Below are 14066 nucleotides of genomic sequence, written 5' to 3' on the forward strand. Positions count from 1 at the left end.
AAATAAATAAATAAATAAATAAATAAATAAATAAATAAATAAATAAATAAATACACACACACACTTATATACATAAGGGGTGTGGGTACGTACACGTTTGGGATATATATAAGGGGTGTGTGTATGTACACATTTGGGTTTTACTTAATACATCTTGAACATGTATTTTGGAAGTTAAAAGAGAAACTTTATTAAAAGTTAATTGTTTACATGAAATATTTTATTTTAAACCTCAAATTATACAGAAGTTTTAATTTTTACATGAACATTAAGTGTAAGCCTCTTTTTATATTACGTATCCTATTTTTTTCAGTCCATAAAGTTTTATTTCTGTAAATTGGAATGCAAAGCCAATATCCTAGCATCTTAAATGCAAGTTTAACTCTTGGCTCTGATAACTAGCAGTTGGTGACTCTTTGTTATCTCAGCTACTGGCAAAAATTCAGAATTGGGCACATTTATTTCCTACTTGCCAGAAAATGATTTCCCAGGGATCAGAACATTTCACGTTGCTTAGCACAGCAAGTCAATGTAAAAAATCTATTCCAAGGTACTCAGGAAAAATACATGTATTTTATTTATTTTTATTTTTATTATTTATTTATTTATTTATTTTTGAGACGGAGTCTTGCTCTGTCGCCCAGGCTGGAGTGCAGTGGTGCAATCTCGGCCCACTGCAAGCTCTGCCTCCCGGGTTCATGCCATTCTCCTACCTCAGCCTCCCAAGTAGCTGGGACTATAGACACCTGCCACCAAGCCTGGCTAATTTTTTGTATTCGTAGTAGAGATGGGGTTTCATCGTATTAGGCAGGATAGTCTCGATCTCCTGACCTCGTGATCCACCCGCCTCAGCCTCCCAAAGTGCTGGGAATACAGGGGTGAGCCACTGCGCCCAGCCGATACATTTATTATTGTTGAAAGGAGCATTGTTTTTACTGCTGACATCTTCGTATTTCTTCTCAATCAAATTGGGTTTATTGCTTGGGCTTTCTACTTTTCTTACATACAGAAGTTATTCATTGAAGCAGTTTATCATGGCGATCTATCTTACAGTGAAAGAAAATCAATAAGGAAAAAACCGGAAGTTCATCCAAGAGGCTTTGATTATTCTGCTGCGTATTTTTTTTGGGGGAGGGGGTTGTTTTGTTTTGTTTTGTTTTGTTTTGCTGGGGGGACAGAATCTCACTCTGTCGCCCAGGCTGCAGTTCAGTGGCACAATCTCGACTCACTGCAACCTCTGCCTCCCAGGTTCAAGTGATTCTCCTGCCTCAGCCTCCTCAGTAGCTGAGATTACAAGCACGCACCACCACGGCCAGCTTAAGTTTTGGCATTTTTAGTGGAGACAAGGTTTCACCATGTTGGCCAGGCTGGTCTCCAACTCCTGACCTCAAGTGATCCACCCACCTTGGCCGCCCAAAGTGCTAGGATTACAGGCACCAGGCACCACGCCCAGCTGCCTATGTATTGTGCATATTGGAAAGCTAGTACCTGGTGGAGAATGTCTGTTTCTTGTGTTAAAGGAACAGCACCTGCCTTTTGACATTTCACCATTACCAACACTCACCACAATGCTGGTCACAAGCTTATGAAAGCAGTATCTTCACGATAAAAAACCAAAACAAAAAAGCCTTGGAAAAGAACAGCAAGATAAAATTGTAGATAAACTCACGTGAAAGAAAGAATGATGAGACTACACGGTAGTAAAAGTTGGATGTCTAACCAATATTATTGGCAAACTTTCCCTAGGATGATATGGACTGACATTCTACAGTGAAGAAAATGCAAACTATCCCCTTATTTTGAATTTGATTAATAGAATTTAAAAGGTAATATTACTTTGTCCATGGATGCACCTATAAGAGACAAACTTGATATCTGAAATCAGCAAACCTTGTCTAACACATTTGTAGTTCCTCTAGATAACATAATAAAATGTTTTTAACAGAGGGTAATGACACTAATGAAAATAAGATTCAACCAGAAAACACCAAAATCCTGCATGCACCCCTGTGGCACTCCAGTGACACCTAGAAATGTGCTTCTTTCTTGGCTTACATACAAGTGGATGACTAGAAAGGATGCTTTCAAAATATTTTTAGTTTCAAAGGCATTAACCAAACATCCCACCATTAGCTATAGTGATCATTTGTTCTAAATTTTGCCTCAGTTTGTGTGATCCTGGAGTTCAAAAGTTATTACTATAAACTGTATTCTAATGAAATGTATGTTTTATAATTTAAAAAATAGTGGAATAATCATTTTGTTTGTTTCTCTTATCAAAATAGATCAGCGTTTCCAGAAAGATTCATATGTTATAGATATTATACTATATATTATTACATGTATAAATAATATATGTAGCATATACTATATATAATGCTTATTATATATTTTAAAATTCTCATTTAAACAAAGATATTCTCTTCCTTTGCTGTCGAATAGTTCATCTAGTTTAACATTATGAAAGTAATAAAAATATATTGAGTGATTTGATTAAGTAACAGTAATAAAAATGTATCTTGAATGATTTAAATAATGAAATGTAATGTAAATGCTGTGTAGGCAATTTTCTTGATATTCAAACAATGCAACCTGTTAATTGACAGAAAACCTCTCCATTTTGGAACTCTGCTCCCAAATTTCAACTATAAAATTCAGTTTTGTTAGACACTTGGAGTTGGCAGAGATTTCAGTGATTAACTCAGAGGCTGCAAAGAACAGGACTGGATGGACAATGTAATTGAGTGAAGCTGAGCTAATGCATATTAAACAAAGGTGTATTCTTCACTTCCATACACAAAAATAGATAAGCCCACTGTTGCCAAATCTTCCAATTGTTCAATATTCAATGCAAGCAAATGCAGGTTTTTATGTGAAAACTCCCGTTTTTAAAATATTCACATTATTTCAAATATTTAAATATTGAGCACTCATTCTGTACTAGGAACTGTCCTAGGTCCTAGGAATATAGCAGTGAATACAACCAACAAAATCTCAACCTCCTGGAACTTATATTCTCATCACCAGGTCGTGGCTTGGGATCCAATCCAACCCCAACCCCGACCCCCACAATCGGCAGCACTCACTGTGGTAGTCTCCTCTGTATTGTCCCAGGAGGTGAGATTTCAGGACCCACATATGCAATTCCAAGGGAAGGACACCTACTGCTCGACAATGCAACCCAGTACGCTGCCCAGCTGTTAAATTCTTCAGAAAGTCTTTCGGAGAGCCCAAGTTTGCTTCCTTCCTGTTCTAAACTGGAAATTCCTCCAAAATAGGAAGTGTACTCATTTTTTCTTATCTCTGAATCATCAAGCAGCATACTTGCAGAGATGGGCATTTCATAAATGCTTGTCAACTTAAACCTGTAATTTGCCCATGGCTACAAAACACAATTCTCATTCCTCTTTTACAAAATAGCATTGAAATACTGGAAAGCATGCTTCCTGGAATTTGGCTAAAGGGCCCTAGTTTTATTCACCATTGGAGTGGGTTTCCAGCCCTGTCACAACCTGGTCTTGGGACAGTTTTTCGTCTGTGGTGTCCTCATACACAAAAACTCCAAAAATGGATTGACCAGTTCAGAAAAGGGCAGGATTATTAAAATTTTTACTTTAGGCACCAGAACTGTTAGCAAAAGAGGCTCTGCATCAGGCCCTGTGCTTCAAATCTGGGCTTCACCACTTACTACCTACTTGACTTGGGTTGTTATTTATCTGCTCCAGGACTCAGTTTCCTCATCTGTAAAATGGAAATAATATTAGACTTACCTGATAGGTTTCTCATGAGAATTAAATGTGCTGATACTTACAAATTACTTAGAATAGTGCCTGGCTCAGAGTAACCACTCAATGGATGTTAGTTATTATACTACTACTATTAATGAAATTTAAGAATATGTAATTAGATTGCATAGTAGATTGTTACTGGCCCTAATTATTAATACTTATCTCTCCTATACCCATGCCTTTTGCCATACAATTTTGCATTACTTTTCTACTATGAACAGGGGCATACTTACCTATCTTCTTGACCTTCAGCTTGTGGATATGACTTTAGGCAAAATATAGGCCCAAAATGAAGGTGTGCTGAAGTTCCAAACTTAGGCTTAAAGAGACCTTTTCTGTTTCCATTTCTGTCTCCATCATGGCCATAAGAAAAACATGCCTAATACTAGATACAAAAGCAATAGCCTGAATGATGATCCATCACCTGTTGCCTAAGGTCTAATCCCTGTAATAAATCCCTTACTGTATATCATTGATAGCAGTTCTGCTTTTCTATAAAACCTTAATTCAAAAATTTGGTAGGAGGGCAGAGCAAGATGGCAGAATAGAAGGCTCCACTGATCACCCTCTCATCACAGGAACACCAAATGTAATAACTATCTATACAAAAAAGCACCTTCATAAGAACTAAAAATCAAGTGAGCACTCATAATACCTCGTTTTAACTTCGTATCACTGAAAGAGCACTGAAGAAGGATGAAAGATAGTCTTGAATTGCCAATGCCACCCTTCTCCTATACCCCTGAACCACCTGCGTGGCAAAGAGAGAGAATCTGTGTGCTTGGGCAAGGGAGAGCACAACTGTGAGACTGTATTATACTCAGAGCTGTTCTGTCACAGTGGGAATTGGCTGAACTCAGCTGATGCCTGCCCACGGAGGTAGCATTTAGACTATCCCTAGCCAGAAGGGAATCATCCATCCCCGTGGAGTTCCAGCAAGCCTTCCCACCATGGGCTGAAGTGCTCTGAAACCATAAGTAAACTTGAAAGACAGCATAGGCCACAAGGACTGCAACTCCAAGGCAAGTCTTAGTGCTAGGCTGTGTTTGGAGCCAGCAGTTGTCAGGGGAGTGCAACTACTGAGATACCAACAGAGCAGCTAAAAGAGTGCTTACGTTACCTCTCCCCAGTCCCAGGCAGCACAGCTAGTGGCTCCAAAAGAGACACCTTTCTTCTGCTTGAGGAGAGGAGAGGCAGAAGTAAAGAGGACTTTTGTCTTGCATCTTGGATATCAGCTCAGCCACAGTAGAATAGAGCACCACTCAGAGTCAGGAGGCCCCCATTCCAACACCTAGCTCCTAGCCTACATTTCTAGACACACCCTGGGACACACGAGAACCCACTGCCTTGAAGGGAAGGACCCAGTCCTGGCAGGATCCATCACTTGCTGACTAAAAAGCCCTTGGGCCCTGAATAACCAGCAGTGATACCCAGATATTACGTCATGGGACTTTGGTGAGACTCTGAGACATGTTGGCTTCAGGTGATACTCAGCATATTCTCAGCCAGAATGGTTACAGTAAGAGACTCCTTCTGCTTGAGGAAAGCAGAAGGAAAAGTAATGGGGACTTTGTCTTGCATGTTAGGTACTAGTTTGGCCACAGTGGAAAAGAGTACCCAGCAGGCTCTTGGGATCCCCAATTCCAGGACTTGGCTCTTGGACAAAATTTCTAGACCTTTCCTGGGCCATAGGGGAGCCCACTGCCCTGAAGAGTGACTCCCAGGCCAGGCAGCATTCACCACAAGCTGAATGAGAACCATTGGTGGTAGTCCAGCAGTATCTTTTGTGTGCACGTGGTGGTGGTGGCCATGAGGTGAGGGTCCTCTGCCTGTGGAAATGGGAGGGAAAAGTGGAAAGGACTCTGTCTCATGGTTTGAGGGCCAGCTCAGCTGCAGTAGAACACAGGTAGACTTTTCATTTTTAACTGCAGTCCCTGGTTCCTGGACAGCATCTCTGGACCTGCCTAGGTCCTCGGGGGATTTGCCACCCTGAAGGGAAGGATACACATCTGGCTGGCTTCACCATCTGCATGATTGTAGAGTCCTAATGCCTTGAGCAAACATAGGCAATAGCCAAGTAGTGACTACAACAAGCCTTGGATTACACCTAGGGCTGTGCTGGCTTTAGGTATAACCCACAGACTCAGTGGTGGTGGCCACAGGAGTGCTTATATCATCTCATCCCCAGCCCCAGGAGGTTCAGCACAGATTGAGAGACTCCTTTTGGGATAAAGTAAGGGAAAGGAACAAGAGTATCTACATTGTAATCCAGAGAATTCTTCAGGATCTTATCTAAGACCACCAAAGCAATACCTTTATGAGTCTGCAAGAACCATAGCATAACTGGGCTTGGGGTGCCCTCTAATGCAGATACGACTTAGATCACAACACCCAAGTCCTTTTGAATACCAAGAAAGCCTTTCCAAGAACAGGTACAAACAAACCCAGACTGCAAAGACTACAATAAATACATAACTCATCAACACCCAGAGACCAGTGAATATCCACAAGCATCAACACAATCCAAATGAAATAAGGCACCAACGACCAATGCTGGAGAAACAGAGATATGTGATCTTTCACAGAGAGAATACAAAATAGCTGATTTGAGGAAACACAATGAAATTCAAGATAACCCAGAGAAGGAATTCAGAATTCTATCAGATAAATTTAACAAAGAGATAAAAATAATTTAAAAGAATCAAGCAGAAATTCTGGCGGTGAAAAATGCAAATTTTGACATACTAAAGAACATGTCAGAGTCTCTTGATACCAGAAATAATCAAGCAGAAGAATTAGTAAGCATGAAGACAGGTTATTTGAAAACATATAGTGAAAGGCGACAAGAAAAAAGAATTTAAAAAAAAATGAAACATGCCTACAAGATCTAGAAAACAGCCTCAAAAAGGCAAATCTACAAGGTATTGTTCTTAAAGAGGAGGTAGAGAAAAAGATAGAGGTAGAAAGTTTATTTGAAGACGTAATAACAGAGAATTTCCCAAACCTAAAGAAAGAGATCAATATCTAAGTACAAGGAGGCTATAGAACAACAAGCAGTTTAACCCAAAGAAGACTATCTCAAGGCGTTTAATAATCAAACTTTCAAAGGTCAAGGATAAAGGATCCTAAAAGCAGCAAGAGAAAAGAAACAAATAACATACAATGAAGCTCCAACACGTCTAGAAGCAGACTTTTCAGTGTAAAACATACAGGCCAGGAGACAGTGGCATGACATATTTAAAGAGCTGAAGGAAAAATATTTTAGCCTAGATTAGTATGTCTGGCGAGAATATACTTCAGACATGAAAAATAAATAAACACTTTCCCCAACAAACAAAAGCTGAGGTGTTTCATCAAAACCAGACCTGCCCTACAAGAAATGTTAGAGGTAGTACTTCAATCAGAAAGAAAAGGATGTTAATGAGCAATAAGAAATCATCTGGGGGGGTTAGCCCAAGATGGTCAAATAGGAACAGCTCCAGCCTCCAGCTCCTAGTGTGAGTGACACAGAAGATGGGTGATTTCTGCATTTTAAACTGAGGTACCAGGTTCATCTCACTGGGGCATGTCAGACAGCTGGCGCTAGTCCACAGGTGCAGCCCGACCAGCGAGAGCTGAAGCAGGGTGAGGCATCAACTCACCTGGGAAGTGCAAGGGGGAAGGGAATTCCTTTTCCTAGCCAAAGGAAATTGAGACACACAACACCTGGAAAATCGGGTAACTCCCACCCTAATACTGAGCTTTACCAAGGATCTTAGCAAATGGCACAACAGGAGATTATATCCCAGAAAGTTAACAAGGATATCCAGGAACTGAACTCAACTCTGCACCAAGCAGACCTAATAGACATCTACAGAACTCTCCACGACAAATCAACAGAATATACATTCTTCTCAGCACCACATCGCACTTATTCCAAAATTGACCACATAGTTGGAAGTAAAGCACTCCTCAGCAAATGTAAAAGAACAGAAATTATAACAAACTGTCTCTCAGACCACAGTGCAATCAAACTAGAACTCAAGACTAAGAAACTCAATCAAAACTACATGGAAACTGAACAACCTGCTCCTGAATGACTACTGGATACATAACAAAATGAAGGCAGAAATGAAGATGTTCTTTGAAACCAATGAGAACAAAGATACAACATACCAGAATCTCTGGGACACATTTAAAGCAGTGTGTAGAGGGAAATTTATAGCACTAAATGCCCACAAGAGAAAGCAGGAAAGATCTACAATTGACACCCTAACATTATGCAATAAAAAATGATAAAGGAGATATCTCCACCAACCCCACAGAAATACAAACTACCATCAGAGGATACTATAAACACATCTAAACAAATAAACTAGAAAACCTAGAAGAAATGGATAATTTCCTGGACTCTTACATTCTTCCTAGACTAAACCAGGAAGAAGTTGAATCCCTGAATAGACCAATAGCAGGCTCTGAAATTGAGGCAACAATTAATAGCCTAGCAACCAAAACAAGTCCAGGACCAGACGGATTCACAGCCGAATTCTACCAGAGGTACAAGGAGTTGGTACCATTCCTTCTGAAACTATTCCAATCAATAGAAAAAGAGGGAATCCTCCCGAACTCATTTTATGAGGCCAACATCATCCTGATACCAAAGCCTGGCAGAGGCACAACAAAAAAAGAGAATTTTAGACCAATATCCCTGATGAACATCGATGCAAAAATCCTCAATAAAATACTGGCAAACCGAATCCAGCAGCACATCAAAGCTTATCCATCATGATCAAGTGGGCTTCATCTCTGGGATGCAAGGTGGGTTCAACATTCGCAAATCAATAAATTTAATCCAGCATATAAACAGAACCAAAGACAATAACCCCATGATTATCTCAATAGATGCAGAAGAGGCCTTTGATAAAATTCAACAGCCTTCATGCTAAAAACTCTCAACAAATTCACTATTGATGGAACGTATCTGAAAATAATAAGAGCTATTTATGACAAACCCACAGCCAATATCATACCGAATGGGCAAAAACTGGAAGCATTCCCTTTGAAAACTGGCAAAAGACAGGGATGCCCTCTCTTACCACTCCTATTCAACATAGTATTGGAAGTTCTGGCTAGGGCAATCAGGCAAGAGAAAGAAATCAAGGGTATTCAGTTAGGAAAAGAAGAAGTCAAACTGTCCCTGTTTGCAGATGACATGATTGTGTATTTAGAAAACCCCATTGTCTCAGCCCAAAATCTCCTTAAGCTGATAAACAACTTCAGCAAAGTCTCAGGGTACAAAATTAATGTCCAAAAATCACAAGCATTCTTACACACCAGTAACAGACAAACAGAGAGCCAAATCATGAATGAACTCCCATTCACAATAGCTTCAAAGAGAATAAAATACCTAGGAATCCAACTTACAAGCGATGTAAAGGACCTCTTCAAGGAGAACTACAAACCACTGCTCAGTGAAATAAAAGAGGACACAAACAAATGGAAGAACATACCATGCTCATGGATAGGAAGAATCAATACTGTGAAAATGGCCATACTGCCCAAGGTAATTTATAGATTCAATGCCATCCCCATTAAGCTACCAATGACTTTCTTCACAGAATCAGAAAAAACTGCTTTAAAGTTCATATGGAACCAAAAAAGAGCCTGCATTGCCAAGAGAATCCTAAGCCAAAAGAACAAAGCTGGAGGCATCACGCTACCTGACTTCAAACTATACTACAAGGCTACAGTAACCAAAACAGCATGGTACTGGTACCAAAACAGAGATATACACCAATGCAACAGAACAGAGCCCTCAGAAATAATACCACACATCTACAGCCATCTGATCTTTGACAAACCTGACAAAAACAAGAAATGGGGAAAGGATTCCCTCTTCAAATGGTGCTGGGAAAATTGGCTAGCCATAAGTAGAAAGCTGAAACTGGATCCTTTCCTTACTCCTTATATGAAAATTAATTCAAGATGGATTGGAGACTTAAATGTTAGACCTGAAACCATAAAAACCCTACAAGAAAACCTAGGCAATACCATTCAGGACATAGGCATGGGCAAGGACTTTATGTCTAAAACACCAAAAGCAACGGCAACAAAAGCCAAAATTGACAAATGGGAACTAATTAAACTAAAGAGCTTCTGCACAGCAAAAGAAACTACCATCAGAGTGAACAGACAACCTACAGAATGGGAGAAAATTTTTGCAATCTACTCATCAGACAAAGGGCTAATATCCAGAACCTATAAAGAACTAAATCAAATTTTCAAGAAAAAAACAAACAACCCTATCAAAAAGTGGGCAAAGGATATGAACAGACACTTCTCAAAAGAAGACATTCATACAGTATGCCAACAGACACATGAAAAAATGCTCATCATCACTCACCATCAGAGAAATGCAAATCAAAACCGCAATGAGATACCATCTCACACCAGTGAGAATGGCAATCATTAAAAACTCAGGAAACAAAAGGTGCTGGAGAGGATGTGGAGAAATAGGAACACTTTTACACTGTTGGTGGGACTGTAAACTAGTTCAACCATTGTGGAAAACAGTGTGGCGATTCCTCAAGGATCTAGAACTAGAAATACCATTTGACCCAGTCATCCCATTACTGGGGATACACCCAAGGGATTATAAGTCTTGCTGTTATAAAGACACATGCACACGTATGTTTATTGCAGTACTATTCACAACAGCAAAGACTTGGAATCAACTCAAATGTCCATCAGTGACAGACTGGATTAAGAAAATGTGGCACATATACACCATAGAATACTACGCAGTCATAAAAAAGGATGAGTTTGTGTCCTTTGTAGGGACATGGATGCAGCTGGAAACCATCATTCTCAGCTAACCATCACAAGAACAGAAAATCAAATACTGTATTTCTCACTCATAGGTGGGAATTGAACAATGAGATCACCTGGACACAGGAAGGGGATCGTCACATACCAGGTCCTACTGTGGGAAGTGGGGGCAGGGAGGGATTGCATTAGGAGACAAACCTAATGTAAATGACGAGTTAATGGGTGCAGCACACCAACATGGCACATGTATACATATATAACAAACCTGCACGTTGTGCACATGTACCCTAGAACTTAAAGTATAATAAAAAAATAAAAGTGAAAAAAAATCCATTTCCATAGATTAAAAAAAAAAAAAAAGAAATCATCTGAAAGTACAAAACTCACTGGTAATAGTAAGGGCACAGAAAAACACAGAATTTTATAATACCGTAACTGTGATGTGTAAACTACACTTATGTAGACGGACTAAAAGATGAATCAGTCAGAAACAACTTTTCAAGACATAGGCAGCACAATAAAATATAAATAGACACAACAAAAACTTATTATATATATTGTATATTTTATATGTATTACATATATTATATATTACATATACTTTATATATAACATATGATATATAAATTTATATCATATATATTTTATATATATAGTACATATTACATATATAGATATATTTGAGGCAGTCTCACTTTGTTGCCCAGGCTGAAGGGCAGTGGTATGATCAATGTCTCACTGCAGACTCAACCTCTCAGGCTCAAGTGATACTCCCCCCTCAATTCCTCAAGTAGTTGGGACTACAGGCACACACCACCATGCCCAGCTAATCTTCTTCTATTATTTTGTAGAGCTGGGGTCTCACTATGTTGCCCTGGCTGGTCTCAAACTCCTGGGCTCAAGCAGTCCTTCCACTTCAGTCTCCCAAAGTGATGGGATTACAAGCCTAAGCCTCTGTACCCAGCAAAACAATAAAAATTTAAAAAGCAGAGGGATGAAATTAAAGTGTAGAGTTTTTATTAGTTTTCTTTTTCATGTTTAGTTTGTTTATGCAATGAGTGTTGTTATTCACTCAAAATAATGGGTTATAAGATAGTATTTGCAAGCTTCATAGTAACTGCAAATCAAAAAACATACATTAAGCTGCTAAGATCTGGGTTAATTTAAAAAATACAACAAATGCACAAAAAGTAAAAAGCAAGAAATTAAATCATGTCACCAGAGAAAATCACCTTCACTAAAAGGAAGACAGGAAGGAAGGAAAGAAGGAAGAGAAGACCACAAACAAACAGAAAACAAATTACAAAATGTCAGAAGTCCTTACTTATCAGTAATAACATTGAATATAAATGGAATAAACACTGCAGCCAAAAGACACAGAATGGCTAAATGGCTTTTTAAAAAGACCCAATGATCTGTTGCCTACAAGAAACACACTTTATATGAAGACCCATGTAGACTGAAAATAAAGGGATGGAAAAAGATATTGCACGTCAATGGAAACTAAAAAAAGCAGGAGTAGCTATACTTATATCAGACAAAATAGATTTCAAGACAAAAACTATAAAAGAGACAGAGAAGAACATTATATAATGATAAAGAGGTCAATTCAGCAAGAGGATGTAGTAATTGTAAATATACACACAACCAATGCCGGAGCACCCAGATATATAAAGCATATATTACTAAAACGAAAGAGATAGACTATAATAGCATAATAGCTGGAGACTTCAATACCCTACTTTCAGGATTAGAGAGATCTTCCAGACAGAAAATCAACAAAGAAACATCAGATTTAATCTGCACTATAGAACAAATGGAACAAATAGATATTTACAGGCTGTTTCATCCAACAGCTGAAAAATACATTCTTTTTCTCAGCACATGGATCATTCTCAAGCATAGACCATATGTTAGGTCACAAAATAAGTCATAAAACATTTTTTAAAAATTGAAATAATATCAAGCATCTTCTGTCACCACAATGGAATAAAACTAGAAATCAGTAATGAGGAATTTTGCAAACTATATAAACACATAAAAATTAAACAATATGCTCCTGAATCAGTGGATCAATTAAGGAATCAAGAAGGAAATTGAAAAATTTCTTGAAACAAATGACAATGGAAAAACAACACACCGAAAATATGAAATACAGGAAAAGTAGCACTAAGAGGGAAGTTTTTAGCTATAAGCGGCTATATACACACAAAATATGCACCCAGTACTGGAACTGTGATATGTAAACTACACTTGTATATATAATAATAACCTAATGATTCATCTTAAAGAACTAGAAAAGCAAGAGAAAACCAAACCCAAAATTAGTAGAAGAAATAATAAGGATCACAGCAGAAACAGAGATAAATGGAATTGAAACAAAGAAAACAATACAAAAGATCAATGAAACCAAAACATTTTGTTGAAAAGATAAATAAAATTGACACACCTTTAGCCAGACTAAGAAAAAAAGAGAGAAGGCTCAAATAAAATCAGAGATGAAAAAGGAGACATTACAACTAATACTGCAGAAATTCAAATGATAATTAGTGGCTACTATGAGCAATTATATGCCAATAAATTGGAAAATCTAGAGTAAATGGATAAATTCCTACATAGATACACAACTACCAAGATTGAACCATGAAGAAATCCAAGACTTGAACAGAGTGATAACAAGCAATGAGATTGAAGCTGTGATAAAAACCTCCCAGCAAAGAAAAGCCCAAGACCCAGGGACTTTACTGCTGAATTTTGACAACTTTTTTTTTTTTTTTTTTTTTCAGATAGAAATATATTTATTCCACTGGCTTCCCCTCTCAGCCCCAAACAGCAGGTCAGGTGGAACAGGAAAACATCTGAGGGATTCTGCCAAACATTTAAAGAAGAACTAATACCCATCCTACTCAAAATATTCCAAAAAATAGAGGAGGAGGAAATACTTCCAAACTCATTCTATGATGCCAGTATTGCCATGATACCAAACGCAGACAAACACACATCAAAAGAACTACATGCAAATATTGCTGACAAATATTGATGAAAAAATCCTCAACAAAATACTAGCAAACCAAATTCAACAACACATTAAAAAGATCATTATGACCAAATGGGATTTATCCCAGGGATGCAAGGATAATATTACAACTATGATGGAGAACAGTTTGGAGATTCCTCGAAAAACTAAAAAAAAAAAAAAAAAAAAAAGAGCCATCATATAATCCAGCAATCCCACTGCTAGGTATATACCCAAAAGAAAGGAAATCAGTATGCACTCTCATGTTTACTGTAACACTATTCACAATAGCCAAGATTTGGAAACAACCTAAGTGTCCCACAGCAGATGAACAGATAAAGAAAATGTGGTACTTGTACTCAATGGGGTACTATTCAGTCATAAAAAAGGATGAGATTCTGTCACTTGCAACAACATGCATGGAACTTAATCATTACGTTAAATAAGCCAGGCAC

This window comes from Piliocolobus tephrosceles, chromosome 3 (genome assembly GCF_002776525.5).
Source record: "Piliocolobus tephrosceles isolate RC106 chromosome 3, ASM277652v3, whole genome shotgun sequence".
NCBI classification, from domain to species: Eukaryota; Metazoa; Chordata; class Mammalia; order Primates; family Cercopithecidae; genus Piliocolobus; species Piliocolobus tephrosceles.